At 42.1% G+C, this 24,148-nt stretch overlaps 1 long non-coding RNA gene across 1 annotated transcript; it reads left to right on the plus strand.

Moving 5' to 3' along the window:
* LOC126470284 (uncharacterized) lies at positions 1-23,815 on the plus strand. Its single transcript, XR_007586161.1, has 4 exons — positions 1-200; positions 303-650; positions 21,110-21,464; positions 23,504-23,815. It is a non-coding gene; the product is annotated as an uncharacterized LOC126470284 (long non-coding RNA).
* Positions 23,816-24,148: the final 333 nt, after the last annotated feature.

Genomic DNA, 24,148 nt, shown 5'->3' on the forward strand with positions numbered 1-24,148 from the left:
GATCTGGTTCCACAACTGAATTCAGTAACAATCGACACTGAGGCAGTGTACCATCGTCACCAGTGATGACGATGATAACGACATGCAGGAGGCCCATGTTGAGGCAACCCCATTTTCTACAGTGAGCTCATGGGGTATGACACCAGTTGACGAGGAGCACATCAGTCATTGAGGAGAGAATACGTGAATTAATTTTGACTGTTAAGTAGAAACGCTATAGACACCTACATATATCATAATTATTTTTTTTAAATTATTCACGATACTTAATGTTGATGATGTGCCTCGTCCTAACTGTGCAGGTTATATGTATGAGCTGCAGGGGGTCAGACTTAGGCGTGTAGCAGCAACAACAGTTGCACCCACAGCTGCTGGTCCAGCCGTGATGTATCTGTGGCCACCTTCACGTATCTGCAGCTCGTCGTGAAACAGTAATCGCTGGTCCCATCATCGTCTGCAGTGCAGCCCGGCTGTCGACATCCCAGGCCAGCCAGTGGCAAGGCATCACATCTCTGGCCCATTTGCCCTGTTCTGGGCAGCACGCTCCACATCCTGGGCCATCTCGTGTGCATCATCACTGGAGATCTGCACAACATCAAGTCGTGTCTAGCAACAGCGTCACCCTCACCCACGCTGTTAAGGATCGCTAGGTAAGTCCTGTGGCTGCATTGAGCTACTCAGTTGTCATTGGCGCATTTACAGCAAGGATCTCACTTGCCTGAATCAACACTTAGAACACAGGCCATTGAGATCCTTCCACTTTCCTCAAAGATTTTGAATCAGTTCTGGAAAGGGAAGTTCCCAGATGTTTTAACGATCCACAGTATCTTGTCATTAAGTACAAGGCAGTTCTATACAGTGAATTAACCCACCACATGAAAAAATACAGTGGTTTTGAGGAGAGGAGCATTGTCAAAATTTGAGGGAGGATACTGCTATGATATTGTGAGGCGAGGCGATCACAGTCTGGTTCGGAATTTTCGCCGAGAGCATCATACTGTGCCATGCAGAAAAAGGGGACAAGTTCTCACATGTATTGGTCCACTTATTGGGACTTCCAGTTTGATTCGTATGGGTAAAACAAGGATGCGTCAGTGGCCAGAATCATGTGGATAATTATTGCTTTGAATGGTCACTTTTGGCTAGTGATAGTTATTACTCAGAATATGCCGAGTGTAAAAGTAAATATGAATCATCTAATCTCTGTGGGCATTACAATTTCCAAGGCATCTCCAGGACATTTGAAATGTCAAGAGGTAGAACTCCAGTCAGTCAATTCACATTTACACCCCGGATGTTGACAAGCCAGAAGTTGAAAACAACCATGAGCACACTGCAGAATAGACTCGGGACTCTACTGTGAGTTTGTGTGTTGAGTAGAGGCCGTCAGCTGCCGCCGTATTCCCGCTCGTTCTCGTAAGCAGGACTGAGCAGCGAGAATGCTGCCTGCGAGATTATCGTGTTCCGAGAGCGCAGTCTCGATAACGAGGCGACCCGACACCCTCGGCTGGTCACCTGCAGCGCCGCCGGTCACATGGGGCCGTTCCGAACGCGGGTCGTACTGTGTACGGCTATTCGAGTTACAAGTAGGCTAGTAAGGAACATGCACGTGTGACATGTCACAGTTGTGCTGGTATGTATGAATGCATTTAGGGAGATTTAAGACACATTTCGGTCGAACGAATCAAAACTGAGATATTCGAACAAATCCAATCCACGCAATTATAAATGTAAAGCTGCCAAAGTTTCCTGTAAAAGTGCTATCAGTGGTGGCATTCTGGTTACTCAGATACTGTCATGTAACGGCGATAAGGAAATCGTGAAACCTTATGATAAAGCAAGAGATGACGACTGTAAATTATTTTCTACATGATGATACGATTATCGTGGAGTCCAAGCTAAGCATTAACAAGACGTCATTTCTTGCAGTAGCAAGGAAAACCAGCCACCAACTTTCCTACCTGCCGCAGATATTAATGTTGAATTTCGTGTGTGCGCGTTTTGTACTTACGGTTGTTTTTAAAGTGACGTCTTATTTTACAAATGTTTCCTATTTCGTCTGTAACTGCGCATACACAAGATTTCCTTTCGCGGAATTAGTTTGGAAGTTTATTGCCTTTATGCTTATGTTTATTTCCTTCTCTTTATTTAGCTACAGATTTATTATCCCACTGTTTCTTCACTCTTCGACGACTTAATACGGTTCATTGTGTTTATTACGACCTCCGTTAGCAATAAAGTTTGCCGTCAACTAGGACAAGGTTGTTCCTTCTGATCCAATGATGAATGTCTATTGAAAAGGTGGTTGCGAGAGAAAAAAAGGAAGCTCTTTCCACATCAGTTCTATAAAAGAATCATTCAAATGATCTATCGAACATTTAACAAACTGACCAACCAGAGACTGTTGTACCGACAGTCGTACAATAGCACCCAAAAGAAAAACGATTTAAAGCAGCAGCTGAGGATTTCATCCACCTGCTAAACAGTACGTTGAAATTATTCTGTTATTTAGTGAAGAAGTCGCGTCTTATACACAACCAACTTTCTTCTACTCGAGTTATGTAAACGCCCGTAGTACACAATAATAAATTCATTTAATTAAAAGAAAGTGTACAAAGTCAAAACGAATAATGTACAATATAGTTTCGCAAATTAATCTGAAACCTTAATTCAGCAGTCCCATTTCTGAAGATATTGCACTACAGTTTAGTCTGTTTTCCTGTTAGTACCATAGTTATACAACAATTTACATTACTTAGTATGTAATATCCACTGTATAATTGTGCAGTTATTACTTATCACTTCTCAATATTATATTTGATTACTTACACACCTCAGAAAACCAGTTGTCAGTTGCCTTTGCTTCTGTGCTTCAAATTTAGCTTATTTGGTTCTCTTATTGTTATGGACGATGAGAATATCATTAACGCGATCGGATCTAGACAACTTCTTTTCTGAGTCAGTACTATCTCTGCCTTACCAAAATTTCTTTCACTCGCGGCACCACTGGCAGGTATGCAGATTGCAGAAAACCTCTTTGCTGAGTTTCAACAGGGCAGACGAATTGTTTTCCACCATGAAAGAAGGTCTGTGAACTCTTCGTTTGGACCCTCCATGTTCATATATTTCTCAAACTCATCTTTCGATTTTGACGTGGATCTACTCCAATTTTGAGATTTTTTTGTGGGAGAAGGCATGACATATTTGGTTACGTTCGTATCAACAACGTTATTTAACATTATTCGCACATCTTGATGAATTTTTTTTCTTCTTTCTTCGGGAAAAACTAATAGTTCCTTGAAACAGGATCCACGACACTACAGATGGTAGTGTTGGCTCACTGTCTCCTTCCAAATCATCCGTGGCCTCTTTGAAAACCTTCAGAAATTGAATAACGCTTTCCATAGTCTCATTCTTATACGTCATCATCTCGTGTTTGTTTGAATCACGCAAAACGGTCTCTATTTGGTCTTTCTGTGAATGGAATGAGTCTAACATCATGTACACACTGTTCCACCTGGTTTCTACATCATGGTGTAAGGTTTTATCTACTCTCTCGACTAAGCCATATCGTTTCATAAAGTCTCCTAGTTTACGCACAGTCAGGATGGAGTCATACACTGCAGCAATCTCATCCATCAAGAAACCTTCATTGAATGTGTGCCTCAGTGCTTATTAATACAGTGCATCACATATTGGAGTCGTTTGTGTGCGTCTAGTGCTTTCTTGATGTTAGCTCCCTGATTCGTAACGAAAGTAACCTGTCTTAGTTCCGACATTATCTGCAACTTTGCCATTTGTTCATATATTTCCGTAATGATATGTCATCAGTCTTGGCAACATCAGGAAACCTCGTAGTTAAGAGCACTCTGTTTTTTCACCAGCTGCGACATAGTCGCGTATATGAACAGTGATCCAATACTGTCAAATGTTTGTTATTCCAGTCTTTGATCACAGTTGATATTGTGATCAAAGACTGGAATAAAAAATATTTGACACTGTTTTTTAGTTTCCATTTGTCCGTCGACTCATCAGTGTAGTTGGACGTGACAGCCAGGTAATAGTGGGTCTTACGATAACTGACTGTCCACAGATCGCACGTCATGGAACACTGGTTTTTGCCAATTGCGCCTTTCACTACTGGAATAAGTTCACTCCTAACTTGACAGCCAATTCCTTAATATGTCGTGCTTCAGTCCTTGGGGAAGGTAGCACGTCTTGGGCGGTGATTTGTCCATATTTTGCTCCTGTATTTATCAGTTGTTGAGCTAAGCTTATGAATCCTTCACCACTTACCATATTAAATGGTCGGAGGTCTGTTGCACACATTAAAACACATTTGTCCCTAATAGATATTTTATCAGCACTGGCAGCTGCAACGCTTGACAAGTGTCGATTATCCTTACATTTATGTCTGTTCATTCCAGTTGTGCTTCCTTTGTAAGCAAGCACTGGAAGGTGTGTATCTCTTTCAACAACCACCTGAAACAGCCGTAATAAACACCTTCATGTATCTTTCACGAAGACAATTTTTCTTTTCGTTTACGGACACAACAAACGTATCAATTCATTAAAAAATGCTACACAAACGAAGCGATTCGATTAATCAAATACTATCACGTCTCGAATTCGGACGCTCTATTCTGTAATTATTTAGTAATAATTGAAGGGCTTAATTTAAATTTTTCCAACTGGAACTGCCACTCCTTACTCCCACTTTATTTATCAGAATGTACATCCATCAGCAAGTTTCTTCAACTCAACATCTTTTGTGATGGTAGTCATTGCACTGGTCCCGGTTCAGCAACCACTCATGCTGAGTGACAATTTACTGCCTACCGCTGCGTTACGATAATGCGAGTCTCGCGGCCAGCTCGCGTTCTCGCAGTCTTGGGCCGGCACGTGTCCTATTCGACAATTGTCAGCTCAGTTTCGTAGCGTGACGTCAGTCATCCCCACCTCACGCGCCTGTGTCAGCGATAATGAGCCGCGTCCTCAGCGAGAAGCGAACGAGACTGAGCAGCGTTTTGATGTGCTCTAGTGTTTAGCACACGCAGCCCCAGGCTGCTGTGGCCCTTTCTTCCTCCGCAGGCTGCATTCCATTCCTTGTGCCCCTTGCCCCTGTCTTCACTACTTCCCCTCTGCCCTGTCCTTCCCCTCTCTCGTTGTTCTTGCTTGCATCAGCCTGGCTATCCTCCTGGATTCTTGTTTTCATTCCTCTTGCTTTTTTCAGCTTCAATTTTCTTAGTTTATGGTCCCCATTTTGCAGTTTGACTTCACCTTCTAAATTCTGTGTCTGTAGTGTGGGCCAGCTTGAGAAGATTCAAATGGCTCTGAGCACTATGGGAGTTAACATAGCTTGGGAAGAATAGCTCCCTTTAGCGTCTTTGGTGTGTGGCCATACCCCCTCTTCCATCTTTCACTCAAAGCTGTTGTCCTCTTAATGTTACACAGGCAGCTCGGTAGCTACTCCGTGGGGTGCCGTGGTCACGTACCCTTTTGGTCGAGCATTCTGTCAGTGCGTGAACCACACTTCTGATACTTGAGCTGCTATCTTCCTATGTATGCTTAGGAGTGGTTACTTGTCATTGCAGAACACGCAGCAACAACCAGTGTGTCAGATTGCCTTTCCCATGGCCGGTTGGCGACCACAGGGAGAGCCCCTGAGCAGAGTGGATTGTGTCAGGCAGATGCTATGTGTATGAAATGCATAAAGCTCAAAAAAGCCTAGCTGTTATTTCTGTAGCCATCCCTTTGGTAGGGAATGGATCCCTTAATGCTGGTTCTTATGAGCCTGTGGCCTTCCCTTCCCTGGCTACCACTGGGAAGAAGGCCAGTCTTGCTGGCTTGGAACGAAACCCTTTCCCCACTACCTGGTGTTCACCAGAACTGATGGGGACACTTTCAAAGCCACCAAGCCCTTATTTTTCCTAGAAACTATTGAAGACAAGTTTGGGAAAGTGGACTATCACGTTAGGGATCACTGTTCATCAAAACTACTTCTGCTGCCCAGTATGTGGCTCTTTGTGCCTGCGACCACCTTAGTGACATTACAGTGTCATTACTTTTCACCAGTTTATGAATATGGTTTATAGAGTAATTTTTTATTCTGACTTCATTTGTGAAACTGATGGTGTGATGGGTGCTGTAGTTTCTTTCATTGGGGCGAATGTAGTGGCGTGGGAAATGGGGACGTAAATGAGGCTCACCAGTGGTATTGTAGGATCTGCAGTAGAGATAGGAAAATACTGGAACAGGAAGGGAAAATTGCAGCTCTTCAAGCTGACCTAGACAAGGCAAGGGAGGATCTGGACAGGTTAAAGAGGGAGAAGGGTGAACAGAGGTGGGAAGTAGCAATAGGTAATAGGGGGAACAGGCAAAGGAGAGCATCAGACAGCTTTGTCATAAATCTTGAAAATAGATTTGACCTGTTGCCTCAGTCACAATCGGATGAGCCTCATGTAGCTGAAGCTGTAGAAAGGGCACAACAAGCATTCAAGGACTTGAAAAAGGTAGGGAAATTTGTAAAGAGAAAGAAAGTTCTGTTGTTAGGTAGTTCCCATGGCAGAGGTGTTGGCCAACTACTGCAGGAAAATCTAGGTCCAGAGTACCAGGTCACAAACTTTTTCAAGCCTAGTGCAGATCTGGGTCAGGTAACAGAGGATGTAGGTGCTTTATGCAAGGATTTCACAAAGAAGGATGCCGTGGTTATAGTGGGTGGTCCGGGAAATAGCATTGACAGAGACTCTGAATATTCCATAGAGAGTGACCTGGTGAAGATAGCATCAGCAACGAAGCATACAAGTGTGGGATTTGTGTCTGTGTTGAGACGCCATGATCGACCTCATTTGAACTCTTCTGTAGGAAGGGTGAACTTGGAGTTGGAGTGGCTGCTTAGGACGGGTATAGGGTCCCATATTGGTTTGATTCCTGTGGATGCTATCGATAGGTGGGACTACACTAGGCATGGCCTTCACCTCAATAGGAAAGGGAAGGGAAAACTGTCTGGGTTGATTGCAGAAAACTTAAGGGGGGACACTGGCACAGGTGGTAAAATACCAGTGGTCACAGGTGTCAGAGGGATGCCTTTTTTAGGATAGGGAAGGGGGAAAGAAAACGAGTTTTAAGAGAGATTGGCAGACACACTCAGTTTGAGAAAACAGATGAACAGGAGTCAGATTTTATCATACAGCTTCCATTTAAACAGTGTTTAACAGAAAGTAATCAGAAACTGCCAGTTCATCTTCGCCAAAGCAGTTACAATCCCATTAGTACGCAGTATCAGTTATCTTTATTACACCAGAACATTCCGGGACTTAGAAATAAAGTTGATGAACTACTCGTTTGTATCGATGAACTGAATTCATCTAACCAAATTGACATAATCTGCCTCTCTGAACATCAAGTGACCACTGATATAGATATGTTAGACATTTTAGGATTTAAGCTAGCTTCCTACTTCTGCAGAGTAGATATGGATGGAGGAGGAGTTGCCACATTTATCAAAAACTGCCATAAATTCAAGAACATTGACATTAATAAATTCTGTTTAGAGCAGCATCTAGAAGCATGTGCAACAGAAGTAGAGTTCCATAACAGATCCTATATAATAATAACTATTTACCGAGCACCTGCAGGAAATTATTTCTTAGATCATCTAGAAGCTCTTTTGGGTTATTTAACAGGAAGAAACAAAGAAATTTTGATTGCTGGTGACTTTAATACAGATTTTCTAATGCAATCTTCCAGTAAACATTCACTGCAGTTAGTAATGTTGTCTTTCAATCTAACTCTCACTGTAAACTTTCCAACTAGGATCACTAAATCCTCAAGGACAGCCATTGATAACATTTTTGTAGACAAATCAAAGGAACAAAATCATATCATAAAACCTGTTATAAATGGACTATCAGATCATGACATGCAGCTCCTTGTTTTAGATGTAAATTCTAAGCAGAATATCAAGACTGCTAAATCTGAGTACAGGAGAGTAGTCAATCAACCAAAAATTGAGTGTTTCAGAAAACTGCTCAAAGATATGAACTGGAAAGATGTTTATAGTGCTCATGACATGAATGAAAAATATAACACATTCATGAACAATGTCAGTACCATGTTTGAAAACTGTTTTCCTCTAAAAGTTACTCAAATTAAACAGAACTCTATAATAAAACCATGGATTACACAAGGAATAAAGATTTCCTGTAAGACAAAAAGGAATATGTATCTGTCGACCAAGACTTGCTCCAATGCTGATGATTTAGCTAAATACAAGGAATACTGTAAAACATTAAAAAAAGTAATTCAGATGTCTAAACAAATGCACTATGAGAAGACGATAGCAATGTCAGGGAAGAAAATAAAAACAATATGGGATATAGTGAAAGAGCAGACTGGTAGAACCAGAAAGGAACAGGAGCAAATGGCACTAAGGGTAGATGACACATTAGTAACTGATGGGCATAGTGTGGCAAATCTGTTTAACAAGTACTTTATATCCGTTACTGATAGAATGGGACTTTCAGGATCAGTAAATAATGCCCTTGAATATCTGAAACTAGCATTCACAAATAGCTTCAAGTACAGGAATATATCACTCACTTCACCAAAAGAAATAACTTCCATAATAAAATCTTTAAAAACAAAGCATTCTAGTGGGTACGATGAAATATCAACAAAGTTAATAAAGGCATGTTCTTGTGAGTTTAGTACAATTCTAAGTTACTTGTGTAACCAGTCAATTATAACTGGGACATTTCCTGACTGGCTAAAATATGCTGATGTTAAGCCTCTATTCAAGAAAGGGGATAAAGAGATACCATCAAACTACAGACCGATTTCACTTTTGCCAGCATTCTCAAAAATTTTAGAAAAAGTAATGTACAGGCAGCTGCTCAACCATCTGACCACAAATAACATATTATCAAGAACACAGTTTGGATTTCTGAAGGGTTCTGATATCGAGAAGGCTATTTACACCTACAGTGAAAATGTACTTAATTCAATAAATAACAAATTACAAGCAGCAGGTATTTTCTGTGATTTGTCAAAGGCATTTGATTGTGTGAACCACAACATCCTTTTAAGTAAATTAGAATTTATGGTGTCACGAGCAGTGCTGCAAAATGGTTCAAGTCATACCTCACTAACAGGAAACAAAGGGTGTCAGTGCAAGGGACTAGTGAATTAAGTCATCAGTCACCATCAGAATGGGAAGAAATTACATGTGGTGTCCCACAAGGATCCATCTTAGGACCATTGCTTTTTCTTGTGTACATTAATGATCTCTCATCAGTTACACTGCCAGAAGTAGAGTTCGTTTTGTTTGCAGGTGACACAAGTATTGCAATAAATAGTATGTCAAGTGTAGTTCTAGAAAGATCTGCTAATGATATTTTCATGGATATTAATAAATGGTTTAAAGCCAACTCACTGACATTAAACTTCGAAAAGACTCATTATATGCAATTCAGAACCTGTAAGAGGTTTCCACCCAGCATATGCATAAAATACGAAGAAGAGCAGATAGAAGAGGTTGACAGTCTTAAATTCCTGGAATTACAACTTGATAATAAATTCAATTGGGAAGAGCACACCACAGAACTGCAGAAACGCCTTAACAAATCTGTATTTGAAATTTGAGTGTTAGCAGACATAGGTGACATAAAAATGAAAAAGCTTGCATACTTTGCCTTCTTTCATTCCATAATGTCGTATGGTATAATATTTTGGGGTAACTCTTCAAGTCAAACAAAAGTTTTCAGAGTCCAAAAGCATGTAATACGTATTATTTGTGGAGTAAATTCACGGACGTCCTGTAGAAACCTCTTCAAAGAACTGGGTATACTAACTACTGCCTCTCGGTATATTTACTCATTAATGAAATTTGTCCTAAGTAATATATCTCTTTTTCCAACAAACAGCTCAGTTCATACATACAATACCAGGAACAAAAATGATCTGCACAAGGACTTAAAAGCACTTACTTTAGTTCAAAAAGGGGTCCACTACTCAGGAACACACATCTTCAATAATTTGCCAGTAAACATAAAAAATTTAGTTACAAGTAAAGATCAGTTTAAAAGGAGCCTGAAAGACTTACTAGTGGCCAACTCCTTCTACTCCATTGACGAATTTTTTAATAGAAACAAATGATGTATTGTATATATTCATACTATTAGTATTGTTATTTCAGCTTAAAAAAAAAAAAAAAAATAATTGACATGTTCCACATCCATGAGGATCTCCTCAGCACGGGTCTATGGAACGAAAAACTAATCAAATCAAATCAAATCATGAGGAACTCTGGGTCAATCTGGAACTGCAGGGCGTTCGTTTTGTTTGATGTCTTCTGAAAGTCCATAAGGACAATCATATCGATTCCAGCACTTTTATTCTGCCATTTGAGGGGATACTCTCCCTGAGAAGATCAAGGTTATGGTTTATTGGTGTGACTTGAAGCTGTGTGTTCCGATATATATGAGGTATTTTTGGTATTTGTTTTTTTGGGGGCATGCTTTTTGCAGTGTACAGTAGACCCTTTATGTGATGAATACGTACATCCGCTCAGTGAGGTGGGCCCCTGTGTTCCACCATCCATGTGTGTCAGTTGCCATGACCATCACTCTCCACATTCACCAGGTTGTAAGGTTTATAGCAAGGAAAATAAGGCCCAGAGCCCAAGGTCGCCTACTCTCTCTCAGTTCCAGATCTCACTGAAGCTTGCTCTCTCTCCAGGCCCTGCCCCCCTCGACCTATGAAAGATGATGATAAGAAGAAGCAGAAACATTAGTCACAGGAAAAGGCTCCTCTAGGGGCATTGGAGGGTCCAAATCTTCCATTGCAACATAAATCTGACCTCATGTTCTTGGCAGCCACCCTGTTCATGTTGGTGACAATAGATGACTTGGCAGCATGACTGACTTTGTCCCATTGCCTCCCATTGGGATCCCTGTTCCTCCATGCTTATTCAGTGGAACTGTAACAGATACTACTGTCACCTTCCAGAGTTGTGGCCCCTTATCTGCTTTTACTATGCAGCTTGTGTTGTTCTAAGTGAATCTCATTTTATTGATGCTCATTCACTGACCCTTTTTGGGTTCTGTGCTTTGTTGGAACTGGGTTGGCCATTGTGGGCTTCTGGTAGTGTTTGCACTTCTGTCTGTATGGATGTTGTTATTACATGGATTCCCCTTCATATCACACTGAAAGCAGTTGACATCCAGGTCTACTTGGAATTTATGATCATGGTTTGCAATCTCTGTCTCCCTCCTGAAAGGCCACCTACACCTGCTGCTCTAACTGCCCTCCTTCAGCAACTCCCCCATCCTTTCCTCCTCCTTTCACCCCTTCTGGAGCAGTGCTTCTTTGTGTAGTCAGGGTTTCCTCATAGAATAGATTCTTGCAGACCACGATTTATATCTTCTTAATGATGGTTTCCCCTACCAATTTTAGTGCTGCTAATGGCACTTTCTCTGCCATTCTTCATTCGCTCACTTCTCCTCCACTTCTCCTTTCATTACACTGGTTGCCACACAATGCCCTCTGTAATAGCAACCACTTCACAGTGATTCTCTCATTCCCTTTCCACATCTCGATGGCCAGATTACCTTGCTGGGCTTTACATCACACTGATTGAGCATTTTATATCCCCCAGGTCAAGTGTAACCCCTCTTTGTTTGGTTGTATTGATGAAGTTGTTCTTGACATGTCCAATACAATTATTCTTGCCACAGGCATTACATTTCCCCCTCGACTTCTCCCTTCTGCTGCAAGATCCTGTGGTGGAGCATGGGCATTGCCATTGGCCTATGTGATCGCCGTTGACGCTTGAGATGCTGTCCTCTGCCAGTCTTTATACTTTTAAACACCTTCACACCAAGCCGTGTTACTTAATCAAACAGCGCAAGTGCCAAATAAGCAGGTGTGTTGGGAATGCTTTAAGTCCTCTCTTGTCTTGTGTCCCTTTACCATGGGTGTGGTTTATGCTCTGCAGCCTGGAAGGTTGTCGATGCCTGTCTTTTGTTTAGTTCCTTGTCCTCCCGGTTGGCCTTTGTACAGATCCATCAGTTATTGTGGAAGACCTTGTGAACCGTTTTGCTACAGTGTCAGCCTCCTGTCCATCTGTCTCTCTCGTCTGGCAACAGTAGGCTGAAGCAACCCACTTATGTTTTCCCCTTGTCAGGCAAAATCCTACAATGAATCTTTTACTGAATGGAAACAACTTCTGGGCCTCTTTGCTTCTCACATTTCAGCTCCTGACCCTAATCCCATCCATAACCAATTGCTTCAATGCCTCAGTCCTCCACAACATCATCTCCTCCTGGTGTTAAACCATATTTGGCTCCAAGGTATTTTCCCTCCCAATGGATGGACAATATTGTGGTTCCTGTCCTTAAGCCAAGCATCTGTTGCCCCTTGATAGCTACTGCCAAGTCAGTCTCACTACTGTCCCATGCAAGTTACTTGAATGGATAGTGGCTTGTCAGCTCAGTTGGGTCCTCAAATCTCAGGCCCTTTTGTCTCCTGACCTGTGCAGCAGGGTTGCTTAGCAACTGTTAACTGTCCTCCTTTTTCTCATCGCTGTTGATGGACTCGTGGCGTCTGTCAGACTGTTGGTCACCTTTCCTCTGTTTGTGGACGACTTCAAAGACCCTTCCAGCTGCACCACAGTTCCTCATGCCTTCACATACTGAAGGCAGTCAGTCCTTCGCAATAGTAAATCCATTTATTATTCAGAAAGTTGTTGATGCAATTGCTGGCCATGTGAAATCCTGCTCTTGTTTACGGAATGATACTGTACTTTTGGAGACTACTCCTGAGTCTCAAGCACAACAACTGCTTGCCACTTCGCTTCTCCGTGGCTATCCTGTTTGCGTCAAGGCCCGTAGAACTCTGAATTCTTCCCGTGGTGTTATTTACACTAGGTTGCTTGATGGTCTGACTGAGGCCAAAATCCAACACATCTCTCTGATCGGGGTGTCATTGCCATCCATTGGGTGATGAAAAAGGTAGATTCCTCCTTAGTGCCCACATGCACTCTCTTTTTCTCACGTTTGATAGAGTGGTGCTTCTGTCCAAGATCAAAGCAGGCTATGAAGTTATCACAGTCCAACCATACATTCTGACCTCGATGTGCAGCTATTAGTGTCATCATTTAAACCACACTTGAATGTCTTGCTTACACCTGGCCAAATGTGTAACCTGTGGTAGGGATGCACACGAGGGTGATTGTCCACCTCCTTCTCCCCACTGTCTCCAATGCAATGATGACCATGCTGTCTCCTCTCAAGATTGTCCTGTGTATCTCAGTGACTAGGCTGTCCAGATCCGGGTAAAAGAAAAAGTTCCTTACCCTGTCGCTCGCAAGTTATTGGCCTAGTCACAAAACCTGTGTTCTACTGTCTGGCACTTATAGTACTGTTCTTGCTATGTCTTGCTCCATGAAGGACATGGCCATGCGGACATGTGACCTCAAATTCAGTTCTGAGGTTGTGAAATTGTGCAGTGTCAAGGTGGCATTACTGTCCCCTCGTCCAGCTGTGCAGTGCAACAGATAATAATGTGTACATTCAAGAAGTGCAAATAGCAGAATATAAAATTCATTTGGATAAATTAGTGAGGAAAGTACCACAAATTTCTATTTCAGATGACACCCACCTGAAACTTTTGCATGTGCTTAACTCTGGAGTTCAGCTACCACTAAGTTCCTGTTTGTGGGAGCTCTAAGAGTAACAGCTGTACGGGTGGCTTCAAAATATAGCTGGTTGATTAAGATTTGTTATTCTGGGGATGCAGATGGACTGGAGAGGGAATGTGAGTAAGGGTTATAGCATATTTGGAATTTCATATATTACCCATATTATGAACCAGGATTTCGATCTTCTTACTATGAGGGTGGTGAACTGGGATGTATACTCTACCCACAGAAATTTAAAGAATTAACACCAGTTGTGGTGATCGATTGCTTGAAGCAACATGAAAATGTCAGGACAAGCCCTATAGACATCTGCTGTGAATTTGAGTTAATATTCTGCCATTAAGTGCAAGGCAATTCTGTACTGTGAACCAAACCACCTCCTGAAATACGATGGTGATGCTGAGGAGAGGAGCGTTGTTCAAGTTTGTGGGGCTTCTAGCATGCTGCTGTGGGGCAAGTTGATCACAGACAGGTTTGGAACTTTCACGAAGAGCTTCATACTGAGCCTTCTTTCTGAGCTGCATGTAAGCTGGTCCCGTAAGGCACTCAGTGTTTACTCCAGTTTGATGTTTACGCACACATTTTGAACCACTTATTGGAAGGCTCCAGTTTCATCCATCTTCCTGGAGATATATTGTTAAACAAGCATGCATTAATGTCCAGAATCATGAGGATAATTATTTCTTTGCATGCCCACTTCTGGCTAACAACAGAAATAACTTGGAAGATGCACAGTGGACAAGTAAATACAAAACATTTGATATCCACATGATTGCAATTTCCCAGGCAACAAGGATATTACAAAATTCGAGAGGAAGAACACCAATTATTAGGTTCAGTTTTGCACACCTGATATTGATACGTCAGAAGTTGAAGAAGACCATTGGCACACAGTGCAGAACAAAGAAATAAAGCATAGAGTAGCTGGATCCCTCCACTTTTAAAATTAGCCCCTCCCTCCAGGGGCTCGAAGCTCTTTCACGAGTTTGTGTGTGGCACACATAGGTCCTTGAGCTATTGCAGCTTTTTCTTGCTTCCTGGGCTGCAGACCCTTCCCCCCATCCCTCCCTTTCTGTCCCCACTCCTTCCACTCTCTCTACTCTTGCCCCTCTTTTGGTGTCCTTGCTTACATAGGCCTGATTATCCTCCTTGTTTCTATTATTCCTTCCAGTTTTTGTTCCTCTTGCTTTATACACCTTTCACTATGGCATTTTTGGTCCCCCTTTGGGGTTTGATAGCCAACTGGGGAAGAACACCTTACTTAGCATCTTCGGCATGTGGCCTTACCGCCTCTTCCATCTTTTACTCAATGCTGTCATCCTCTTAACACTCCCTAGCCAGCACTGTAGATGATCCGTGTAGTGTGGTCATTATGTACCCTTTTGTTTGAGCCCCCTGACAACATAGGGATCACACTTCTGATACCTGAGCCGCTGCCTCCCAGTGTATGCCTACAGCAGTGGAATGTTGTTTGCAATGGGAAACGAGTATCTTGGCTTGACCACCCAGATCACTAGGATGTTAAAAACCTCTACAAAAAACCCTGAATCTCAAGGTATGCTGCATGCCGAGAAGATGTGTGGTAGTTAAGGTGGAACAGTCATTAACAGGCAACCTCTGGTGAAGCTGCTACACCTCTGTTGTATAAGGCTTACCCAGGCACATGAGGTTTTGTGTGGGTGGACCGTAATTTCCCCATCTGCTTGTGGGATTGAAAATTTTCACCTACTGCCCCCCCCCCCCCCCTCACATGCCCCCAGTGGAATGGGTAGGCTGCTGATAAATATCAACACCCAATCTAACAAGAGGTCCTGTGTAGCCAGTCCTCCTGACTCAGGAATTAATTTGAAGATTTTTTGTTTCTAATAACAGAATGCTTGCTACTAGGCAGAATGTGTTTTAATAGTAAAGAGGGAAGGGGGCTACTTTGACAAAGTTTCACCTTTCCATATTCAAAAAGGTTTAGAGGGCATTGTTGGCACGTTAAAATCTGTCAAGTGGTTGTGCAGTGGGTTGCTTTTAGTTGGTACATCTAGTTCACAACAAGTAACAAACCTGCAGGAAGTGAAAAGCCTTGTGGAATATGCCACTGACATTGGACTCCATACCTCCTTGAACTACAGAAAAGGTGTTGTGGCATGGAGGGATCTGGTGGATATTTCCAAAGATGAACTTAAAACTGAATGGGCCCAAGAAGGCATTGTTAATGTCCAAAATATAATGAAAAGTGTGGATGGCAATCTGATTATGCCACACTCATTTATACTTACTTTTAACAATATGAAACTTCCAGTGCATGTCAAGGCAAGTTTCCTTCACATAAGCTGGTGGCCTTATATTCCCAACCCAATTCATTGTTTCAAATGCCAGCACTTTCAGTGCACTACTTGTGGATGTAAGGAAAAAGCCATGGAGGAATCACTTGTATATTTCCTTTGAGATATGTGAATTGCTCTGGGGAACATCCTGTCTGGAGTAGGGACTGCAGCATATATTTTGAAGAACAGAAGATACCAAAGCTTAAAACAGTGAAATGCGTCCCATATGGTGAGGCCAAAAAGATGTATAAACCCATGCTGCATCTGCATTCAATACCTACTCTGGTTCAGAAGACCAATGTTGCTACACAAACAGAGTTTGTTAGTGTCAGCACCAGTACATGAATTTGTCAATTCACTTATGCTGCTGTAATTATTTTGCAACCTATACTTTCCCCCTGAACACCAGAAAAGGCCATGGTTGCTGATGTTATGGAGCTTTTTGTTCCTGTAATGATTCAGTCTGCTCTACTGTCCAGTGCTGCCACTACATTTCCATGGTTGTGGCTCTGAAGCTACCCCAAGCAAAAAATCAAAACCAAATGCAAAGCATCAACTGCTGACAGAGAGAGGAAGTAAGCAGGTTGACAATGTAGATGTCACTCTCTGCTATGTCTCTCACAATTTGTCTTCAGAGCTAGTCGACACTATTGTCAGCCTGGGCACTTGTTTCACCCCCCAAGACTGAGCATCCATCCACTGCAGACTCCCCAGCATGGCTTAAAGACAAAGTAAAAGAGCTACTTCCGTGATAAGTGGCTCCCATATTACAGTGTAACATTAATGGGTTCAGGACACATGTGGAGGACCTGAAATTCCTAGAATAGGGACACCCCCTATGTTTGTGTTTACAGGACATAAATTATAAGGTGCCTGATACCCCTCTACTATGGGGCTATACCCTTCATTGCAATGATGATCTGACTGGGGAAAGGACCAAGGGGAGGGTTGCCGTGCTTGTCAATAATGCACAACACTCGAGACTTCAATACTCATCATGTATTTTATGCTTGACCTCTACTTGCCCTCAGGGTGAGGGTTTGGAGAAGCTCATGACTTCTCAAGAGCTGTGCATCCTCAACACCGGCACTTCCACTCATTTCTGTACAGCAACTGGGTCATCCTCAGCCACCTATTCCTGCTCTCCAGCCCCCACAGACTATGTAAACTGAGAAGTCACTGAAGACCTTCATTCCAGCTACCACTTCTCACTCTGGATTCACTCAATGGATGGAGCCCTCCCTGAAAGGACACAGCTGTGACAGATGATCAACAGAGTAGATAGGATATTGTTAAGTGAGACTGCTGTGTTGGAATGCCACAACAGCATCCAGGAGTGGATGGACCACATCACACGCGTGATCCACTTTGCCACTGATGTCTCCATCCTGAAGTCCTCATGTCATCTTTGGAGGCAACCTGTTCATGGCAGACTGATGAGTGCCTTTCAGTAATCCAGGTCATTCTTGCAGCTCTGAGACAGTTTAAGTGGCAGAAAACGTCACAGTCTTTCAAGTGGAAAGTGCTAGAGTTCAACACATCATCAAAGAGTGCTAGAAAAGGTCATGGCAAGCATTCATGGATTCTGTCAACTGTTCCACTCGTTCTACAAATGTTTAAGAAGCCATCAAGGGATTTCTATAAACCCAGTCTTTACCAATACCAGCAGTGCTGAAACAATGGTGTTCCCAAACAATGCCCAGAGGCATCGCCCGGATGATGGCAGAATGTTTTGTAATGACTACTGCCAATGCCAGCCAGGTTCTGACCAGCACTCTGCCATTACTGCATGACTGTAAAGAGGAATCAGTTGGATTTGATGTCCAACATTTTTGAGTCTGAATACTGCCCTTTCTCCATGTGGGATCTGGGTTCTGCTCTCTCTGAGGCTCAAGATACTGCACCTGGTCACGACCAAATTTGGTAGTGTGTGCCTTGACATTTTCCAGCAGTGTCACAGGAAATCCTCATCAAATGTTTTTCTTTGATGTGGCAGACAGGCCAGTTTCCCAACTTGCGGATGGATGCAATTTTGATACCTCCAGCCAAACCAGGTAAGGGTCAATGTTTCCAAGTAGCTACTGGAGCATAACTTCCTCCAAGTTGTGTTGGAAAGACCATGGAATGAATGGTTAAAAGTCATCTAGTCCAAATTTTAGAGAACAGGCAACTCCTTAGCGGTTCTCAATGTAGTTTCAGGAGATTTTGATCCACTGTTGACAACCTGACCCTGCTAGAGGCAACAATAGAGCAGGATTGGGTATGCAAACATCACTGTGTCTGTATATTCTTTGACGTCAGTATGGCATGCACACAGTATTCTAGGGCACCTCCACCAGTGGGGCTTTCATGCCCACCTCCTGTATTCACTCAGTCCTTCCTCTATAAGCACTTCTTTAGGTTCTGAGTTGGTGATGTGCTGTTGGATCATTTTGAGCAGCAGAATGCTGTTCCTCAAGAGGCAGTGTTTCAAGTGTTACCCTCTTTGCCATAGTCATAAACAGCATCACATCGACAGTAAGGAATCCTGTACAATGCTCTATATTTATGGATGACTTTGCAGTTTTCTGTTCCTCCTCTAGTGCTGCAACAGTGACTCATCAATTGCAACTTACAGTGCAGAGGTCAGAGGAGTGGTCTGCAAAGATAGGTTTTTAGTTTTCTGCAGATAAATGTGTTTATGTTTGTTTTATTTATTCTCATTGTGTTTTTAATTTATCTGACTTGCATATGAGGGACACCATTCTACATTTTAAAGACTCAGTGAGCTTTCTGGGCCTTATTTTTGATTCAAAATTGTCCTGGCTACAGAACCTGAGAGACCTGAAAGCTAGAACCCAGAATTCACTAGATATCTTAAAGTGCCTTAGCCAAAAGTCTTTGGTAGTGGACAGGGTAAGGCTCCTCCAGTTTTATAGGGCTTTTGTGTGATCACCGCTAGACTATGGGTTCACAGTATATGGATTAGTGAGGCCCACTTATCAGACAATTATTGATACTATCCACCATGAAGGGATTAGGCTGACCACAGGTGCTCATAGAACCAGCCCATACCCAGTCTCTGTTGGGGAAGTGCATCAGACATGGAAGTTCCTTACTGCTCCGAATTCACCTGCACACCATACTGTTGATTGTCCTGCTCTGGTATGCCTTTTCTCCAACTGTCCAAGAGCAGCAAGATCATTCAGGATCTGCACGCACCACATGCTGGAGTTGCATGGTGTGGATCTAGTACAGCCCAAACTTCAGGGTTTTTAACTGCCTGCCACTCTGGGTACTGCAGAGGCCCAGAGTGATTTTAGATTTAGTTCATTACAGGAGAGTTGGCACTCCTGCACCTGTTCTTAATACATTATTTTATGACATTGAGCACCAAAACTCCACAGCTGTATTTACGGATGTATCTAAACAGGTGGACACTGTTGGTTGCTTTGTTGCTTTCCTTGATCATGTCCTCTAGTACCTATTGCCTAATGAATTTACTGTACTTGATGTGGAATTAATTGTAATGTTGTGCCACTGGAGCAGATGAGATGTATTAGAGATGCTAAATTCCTTGTCTGCTCAGATTCCCTGAGTGCCCTTCACTCTCTATAGTGCTTGTACCAAGCAGATAAAGTAGTTGATTATATCCAGCCTTCCTGTGAGTACAAAGGCTGGGGAAGGAGGTCTCTTTCTATTGGGTGCCAGGACACATAGGTATTACAGGGAACGAAACGGTGGATGTAGCAGCCAAGCAGGCATCTCAAGGTCTTCAGTTAATTTTGTGTGCCATCCCCCTGCACACATCGCCTCGCTGTTGAGGTATATTCATGTGTCAGTGGGAGGAAGAGTGGCTGGAAGTGAGAGGCAGTAAGCTGCATCTAGTGAAGTACATGATGCGCAATGGCATTTCTCCTTCCAGCGGCACAGGTGGGATGAGTTCCTCCTTACCCGTCTTCACATATGCCAAAGCTCGATGAGGCATGGCTTCTTGCTCCAGCAAGAAGACCACACGTCAGACAACGTACAGTGCTTGTGGCATACAAATCACTTTGCTCTGCTGCACATTTTGTTAGATGGCACTTTTATTTTCACACCAGAGGGCAACAGCAGATTTGTCCAACTTTTGTGATATGTCCAACTCTTTTCCTAAAATTTTAGGGTGATGCACTGAAGTGTTTGCTGGGTCACTGGTGCATCCATGTTGGTCAGACAGTCACATTTCCCTGTGGCATTATTTTAGCTCCTCTGTTGTTTTACTTATGTTTAAATCCCAGTTTTAGTACCTTTCACTATTTTTCCATTGTCTTAAAGCACGTGAGGTAGAGTGACTGTGTGGGTCAACATGAGTGAGTGAGTGAATGAGTGAGTGAGGGAGAGAGTACCTTTTGCAGGTTTACACATCTCTGTATGATAACATTTCTAGCCAATTTATCCACATTCATTTCTTTTATTATTTGTAAGGGCACTGACAACCTTGCCATTGAGCACTTATAAACAATGTACACACACACACACACACACACACACACACACACACACACAGGCCAAACCATTGTTCAGTTGAATGCAGCTGGCAGTTGGAGCAGTCAGATCTGTAGTAAATTTCCACTCCACACATAAGGCAGAATATGGTCTGTTTTTGAGCATATTAAGTTAGTAACATCGTAGGAAGTAAAGTCACATAGGAGGTGAATTTTTCTGGTGTTTCCAAAGTATATTTCGATTCGTGACACATTACACAGACTAAGTCAATGTCAAACAATTCGCAAAGCATATGCCAGGTGCAATGGCATCACTACAAGTCATGTCGGTAAGTCAAATTAACTAATAATATATAAGGAAGTAGTGGAGAATATTTCAGTTCACTTCCTCAAATTACCAGTCAAAGAGAATATATCATTAGCACCTTCGACTGGAGTGAGACAGCAATATAGCTTAATATAGAACACTAACTGGTCATGTTATACAGAGTGTCCCACAAGTCTTTCCCTGATTACAAACATTCACAGGGCATAAAGTACGACACATAGACAAATATTTTTTATCTTGAATTTGCATGTGACATATTAAAGTTTTTGTGTGTATACATACTGTGGCTTTGTTACAGGGACAGGTGATGTAACAACAGTGAGACTGGGCCCCATTTGCAAACAACATCTATGCAAATCAGGAGGAAGCCCACTGTGTCCTCTGATATCATGAGGCACATTCACCAAGAACTGTACAAAGAAAATTCCAGACAGCATACCATAGACAGCCACCAGATGTTAAAAGCATCAAGATGGGGTATGCAAAATTTAAGGACACAGGGAGCATCTGTGATCTCCCTAGAACAGGCAGGCATGGACCTAGTGTGCAGACAGTTCAGACAGTGAGAGAGACCTTCATGAGAAGTCGCAAGAAAGCTGTCTGCAGAGCCTCATGGAGTTGCAGATTCCAGATTCTGAAGGCATCAGTGCTCTGTATCCTACATAACAACTTCTTTTCCATATGTACAAAGTCCAGATTGTGCAGCCCTCCAACCAACATGTTACAGTGCTAGTTGTGACTCTGCTGTTGCCATGATGGTTGAGACTGAAAAAATGATGATTATCTGAAATGTGCCCTTTTCTCAGATGAGGCCACATTTCAGTTGTCAACTGACACAATGCTAGGATCTGGGGGGTCTGAGAATCCCTACACATATATATATGAATATAATAGAGGGAAACATTCCACATGGGAAAAATATATCTAAAAACAAAGATGATGAGACTTACCATACGAAAGCGCTGGCAGGTCGATAGAAACACAGACAGACACATACATACACACAAAATTCAAGCTTTCACAACAAACGGTTGCCTCATCAGGAACTAGGCAAGGAGAGGGAAAGATGAAAAGATGTGGGTTTTAAGGGAGCTTGTGTCTGTGTATATGCGGATGGATATGTGTGTGTGTGTGTGTGTGTGCGAGTGTATACCTGTCCTTTTTTCCCCTTAAGGTAAGTCTTTCCGCTCCTGGGATTGGAATGACACCTTACCCTCTCCCTTAAAACCCACATCCTTTCATCTTTCCCTCTCCTTCCCTCTTTCCTGACGAAGCAACCATTGGTTGCGAAAGCTAGAATTTTGTGTGTATGTATGTGTTTGTTTGTGTTTCTATCGCCCTGCCAGCACTTTCGTATGGTAAGTCACATCATCTTTGTTTTTATATATATACACATTTTTAAAGTTGTGGTATATATATATATATATATATATATATATATATATATATATATATATATATAGTGATTCAAAAAGAATACCACAACTTTAAAAATGTACACATTTTTAAAGTTGTTATATATATATATATATATATATATATATATATATATATATATATATATATATATATATATATATATATAGTGATTCAAAAAGAATACCACAACTTTAAAAATGTGTATTTAATGAAAGAAACATAATATAACCTTCTGTTATACATCATTACAAAGAGTATTTAAAAAGGTTTTTTTCACTCAAAAACAAGTTCAGAGATGTTCAATATGGCCCCCTCCAGACACACGAGCAATATCAACCCAATACTCCAACTCGTTCCACACTCTCTGTAGCATATCAGGCTTAACAGTTTGGATAGCTGCTGTTATTTCTCGTTTCAAATCATCAATGGTGGCTGGGAGAGGTGGCCGAAACACCATATCCTTAACATACCCCCATAAGAAAAAATCGCAGGGGGTAAGATCAGGGCTTCTTGGAGGCCAGTGATGACGTGCTCTGTCACGGGCTGCCTGGCAGCCGATCCATCGCCTCGGGTAGTTGACGTTCAGGTAGTTACGGACAGATAAGTGCCAATGGGGTGGCGCTCCATCCTGCTGAAATATGAATTGTTGTGCTTCTTGTTCGAGCTGAGGGAACAGCCAATTCTCTAACATCTCCAGATACTGTAGTCCAGTTACAGTAGCACCTTCGAAGAAAAAGGGACCAAAAACCATAAGAAAAAATCACAGGGGGTAAGATCAGGGCTTCTTGGAGGCCAGTGATGACGTGCTCTGTCACGGGCTGCCTGGCGGCCGATCCATCGCCTCGGGTAGTTGACGTTCAGGTAGTTACGGACAGATAAGTGCCAATGGAGTGGCGCTCCATCCTGCTGAAATATGAATTGTTGTGCTTCTTGTTCGAGCTGAGGGAACAGCCAATTCTCTAACATCTCCAGATACTGTAGTCCAGTTACAGTAGCACCTTCGAAGAAAAGGGACCAAAAACTTTATTGGCTGAAATGGGTAACAGATGTACAACTAAATGAAACTTTATAGCTCCCTTAATTCGCCGACAGGTAGTGCTTAGCTCTGCCTTTTGTCGTTGCAGAGTTTTAAATTCCTAAAGTTGTGGTATTCTTTTTGAATCACCCTGTATATATATAGAAACAAATATCACAGCCAATAAATATCTTGATATGTTGCAGTTATTTGTTGTGCCACAGATTCAGGACATTCTGGACTTAATTTTCCTAAAAGATGGCACACCACCTCATTGGAGGTTAGATGTTCATGCCTGTTTGGATGCAACATTTCCACTAAGATGGATTGGGCATGGTGGTCCCATCAACTGGCCTCCACCATCACAGGACGTGACACCACTGGATTTCTTCTTTCGGGGTTATGTCAAGGACCAAGATTACCAACCACTAGTGAACAACATCGCAGCATTACATCACAGAATTACTGACTTTATAACATCCATCCTTCACAAAATGTTGACTAACACATGGGTGGAATTGTAATATTGCCTGGATATTATTTGGGCAATGAAAGAAATAGACATTGAAAATTATTAATTGTGTGTGTTTGTAAACAAGCACTTAAATATGTTACCTGAACTTCAAGATAAAAGATGTGTGTCCATGTGTCATATTTTCTGCCTTATTCATGTTTGTAATCAGGGAAAACTTCCAGAACACCCCATATACAAAGACCACTGATTAGGATGTCACATCCTGCAACAGTCTTTGAATCCAGAGCCTGATTGCTAGTGTCAATGTATGGTGAGTGAATTTGTAATTTTCAGTAGCACCTCAATCTTTTAAGCAATGTTGTACAGGAAAAAAAGTTATAGACTGTTAAATGTTATAGTTTGATTAAGAATTGTGCATGCAGTGTATA

Source organism: Schistocerca serialis, chromosome 3, assembly GCF_023864345.2.
Source record: "Schistocerca serialis cubense isolate TAMUIC-IGC-003099 chromosome 3, iqSchSeri2.2, whole genome shotgun sequence".
Classification (NCBI taxonomy): domain Eukaryota; kingdom Metazoa; phylum Arthropoda; class Insecta; order Orthoptera; family Acrididae; genus Schistocerca; species Schistocerca serialis.